General features: G+C 43.8%; 1 long non-coding RNA gene across 1 annotated transcript; it reads right to left on the bottom strand.

The window, feature by feature from the left end:
* Positions 1 to 1,533: 1,533 nt before the first annotated feature.
* Positions 1,534 to 3,997, bottom strand: LOC121348346. The gene is made up of 3 exons (XR_005954363.1): positions 3,906 to 3,997; positions 2,829 to 2,881; positions 1,534 to 1,557 (listed from the first exon to the last, which is right to left on the bottom strand). It is a non-coding gene; the product is annotated as an uncharacterized LOC121348346 (long non-coding RNA).

The raw sequence follows: 3,997 nt of genomic DNA, 5'->3' as shown, positions 1-3,997 counted from the left end.
AAAAACACCCAAAAATGTCCTAAAATATCCTAAAATAACACAAAATAACCCAAAATAACCCAAAATAACCTCCAGGTGCCACACCTGGGACACCTGGGGACAAAAACATCCCAAAATAACCCAAAAATGTCCTAAAATAACCCAAAATTATCCCAAAATAACCAAAAATAACCTCCAGGTGCCACACCTGGGGACAAAAACACCCAAAATAACCCAAAAATGTCCTGAAATAACCCAAAATATCATAAAAGAACCCAAAATAACCTGAAACAACCCAAAAAATATCCTGAAATAACCCAAAAATATCCCATAATAACCTCCAGGTGCCACACCTGAGACACCTGGGGACAAAAACACCCAAAATGTCCCTAAAATAACCCAAAAATTATCCCAAAATAACCAAAAATAACCTCCAGGTGCCACACCTGGGACACCTGGGGACAAAAATATTCCAAAAATATCCTAAAATAGCCCAAAACCAACCAAAAATAACCCCAAAAATCAGAGTTGGGACCCCAAAACCCCCAATTTTCCCAAATCTGGGACCCCAAACCCCAAATTCAGAACCCAAAAACCCCAAAATTCCCCAATTTAGAACCCAAAAACCCCAATTTTGAAACCCCAAAACCTCAAAATCCCAATTTTGAGACCCAAAATTCCCAAACTTGAGACCCCAAAACCCCAAAATTCCCAAATTTGGGACCCAATTTTCCCAAATTCGGGACCCCAAACCCCAAATTCAGAACCCAAACACCCCAAAATTCCCCAATTTAGAACCCAAAAACCCCAATTTTGAAACCCCAAAACTGCAAAATCCCAATTTTGAGACCCAAAATTCCCAAACTCGAGACCACAAAACCCCAAAATTCCCAATTTTGGGACCAAAACCCCCCAAATTCGGGACCTCAAACCCCAAATTCAGAACCCAAACACCCCAAAATTCCCCAATTTAGAACCCAAAAACCCCAATTTTGAAACCCCAAAACTGCAAAATCCCAATTTTGAGACCCAAAATTCCCAAACTCGAGACCACAAAACCCCAAAATTCCCAATTTTGGGACCAAAACCCCCCAAATTCGGGACCTCAAACCCCAAATTCAGAACCCAAACACCCCAAAATTCCCCAATTTAGAACCCAAAAACCCCAATTTTGAAACCCCAAAACCTCAAAATCCCAATTTTGAGACCCAAAATTCCCAAACTCGAGACCCCAAAACCCCAAAATTCCCAAATTCGGGACCCCAAAACCCCAAAATTCCCCAATTTGGGACCCAAAACCCCCAAATTTGAGACCCCAAAACCCCCAAATTCCCCAATTTAGAACCCCAAAACCCCAATTTTGAAACCCCAAAATTCCCAATTTTGGGACCCCAAAACCCCAAAATTCCCAAATTTGGGACCCAATTTTCCCAAATTCGGGACCCCAAACCCCAAATTCAGAACCCAAACACCCCAAAAAGACACCTGGGGACAAAAACACCCAAAATGTCCCTAAAATAACCCAAAAATTATCCCAAAATAACCAAAAATAACCTCCAGGTGCCACACCTGGGACACCTGGGGACAAAAATATTCCAAAAATATCCTAAAATAGCCCAAAACCAACCAAAAATAACCCCAAAAATCAGATTTGGGACCCCAAAAACCCCAATTTTCCCAAATCTGGGACCCCAAACCCCAAATTCAGAACCCAAACACCCCAAAATTCCCCAATTTAGAACCCAAAAACCCCAATTTTGAAACCCCAAAACCTCAAAATCCCAATTTTGAGTCTCAAAATTCCCAAACTCGAGACCCCAAAACCCCAAAATTCCCAAATTCGGGACCCCAAACCCCAAATTCAGAACCCAAACACCCCAAAATTCCCCAATTTAGAACCCAAAAACCCCAATTTTGAAACCCCAAAACCTCAAAATCCCAATTTTGAGACCCAAAATTCCCAAATTCGGGACCCCAAAACCCCAAATTCGGCACCAAACTACCCCAAAATTTCCCAATTTGGAACCTCAAAACCTCAAAATCCCTAACTCGGGACCCCAAAATTCCCAAAATCGGGACCCAAAACCCCAAATTCGAGACCCCAAAACCTCAAAATTCTCAAATTAGGGACCCCAAAATTCCCAAAATCGGGACCCAAAACCCCAAATTCGAGACCCCAAAACCTCAAAATTCTCAAATTAGGGACCCCAAAATTCCCAATTTTGGGACCAAAATCCCCCAAATTCACGACCCCAAACCCCAAATTTGGAACCCAAATACCCCAAAATTCCCCAATTTGGATCCCCAAAACCTCAAAATTCTCAAATTAGGGACCCCAAAATTCCCAAAATCGGGACCCAAAACCCCAAATTCGAGACCCCAAAACCTCAAAATTCCCCAATTTAGAACCCCAAAACTCCCCAAATTCGGGACCCCAAACCCCAAATTCGAGACCCCAAAACCCCGAAATTCCCCAATTTGGGACCCCAAACCCCAAATTCGGGACCCCCAAACCCCAAAATTCCCCAATTTTGAAACCCCAAAACTCCAAAATTCCCAAATTCGGGACCTCAAACCCCAAATTCGAGACCCCAAAATTCCCAATTTTGGGACCAAAACCCCCCAAATTCGGGACCCCAAACCCCAAATTCAAGACCCCAAAACCCCAAAATCCCCCAAATTCGGGACCTCAAACCCCAAATTCGAGACCCCAAAACCCCAAAATTCCCCAATTTGGGACCCCAAACCCCAAATTCGGGACCCCAAAACCTCAAAATCCCGATTTTGAGACCCCAAAACCCCAAAAATTCCCAAATTCGGACCCCAAAATTCCCCGGCCCCGCCCCCACCTCCTTCTGGTAGAGCTCGGACTCCCTCTGGCGGCAGAAATCGCAAACTGCACCTGCGGCGATTTAATTAATTCTCATTAATTTCCCTTAATTTGGGGCTCCGGCACCCCCCTTGTTGGGCGGGATGGGTTAAATACGGGGAGATTAATTCATTAATAGTAATTGTAATTAAAATTTTAGGTTAATTAGGGGAAGGGGCTTCGATTTGGGACCACTCCCCCCCCAGTTTTTGGGGTGTTTGCGCTGAATTTTGGGGATTTTGGGACCCCCGTTTTTGGGGAGAGGGGATTAATTTCGGGGATGGAAGGGTTAATCTTAGGTCCAGATCGTTAATTAGCGTTGGGGTTGTTAATTAGGGTTGGTTAATTTGAGGAGGGGGCTTTAATTACGAGGATCCCATTTTTTCAGGTCAAATTTTGGGGATTTTTGCCCATTTTTGACCCATTTTTTTGGTAAAACCGCCTAAATTCCATCCTGAGGGGATGAATTTCAGGTTAATTAGTGCAGAACACGTTAATTAGGGCAGGCATTGGTGTGATTAATTAGAGGAGGGGTCTTCAATCATGAGGATCCCATTTTTTCAGGTCAAATTTTGGGGATTTTTACCCATTTTTAACCCTTTTTTTTTTTGGTAAAACCGCCAAAATTCCATCCTGAGGGGGTGAATTTCAGGTTAATTAGGGCAGAACTCATTAATTAGGGCAGGAATTGGAGTGATTAATTAGAGGAAAGGTCTTTAATCCCGAGGATCCCATTTCTTAACGCCCAATTTTGGCGTTTTTTTGCCCATTTCTGACCCCATTTTTTGGTAAAAACCACCTAAATTCCATCCTGAGGGGATGAATTTCAGGTTAATTAGTGCAGAACTCATTAATTAGTGCAGGCATTGGTGTGATTAATTAGAGGAGGGGTCTTCAATCCCAAGAATCCCATTTTTCAGGTCAAATTTTGGGGATTTTTACCCATTTTTGACCCCTTTTTTTTCGGTAAAACCGCCTAAACTCCATCCTGAGGGAGTGAATTTCAGGTTAATTAGGGCGGGGGCTCGTTAATTAGTTAATTAGCGGGGTTTCTCACCGTGGTGGGGCAGCAGGGCCCGGCAGCCGACGCAGCTGCTGCGCTTGGAGGTGAAGGCGCAGAGACCCCCGGAGCGGGCGGTCAGGAGGGTC

Source organism: Onychostruthus taczanowskii, unplaced genomic scaffold, assembly GCF_017590055.1.
Source record: "Onychostruthus taczanowskii isolate IOZ18803 unplaced genomic scaffold, ASM1759005v1 scaffold1186, whole genome shotgun sequence".
Classification (NCBI taxonomy): Eukaryota; Metazoa; Chordata; class Aves; order Passeriformes; family Passeridae; genus Onychostruthus; species Onychostruthus taczanowskii.
This window is presented reverse-complemented; position numbering and strand designations above follow the sequence as displayed.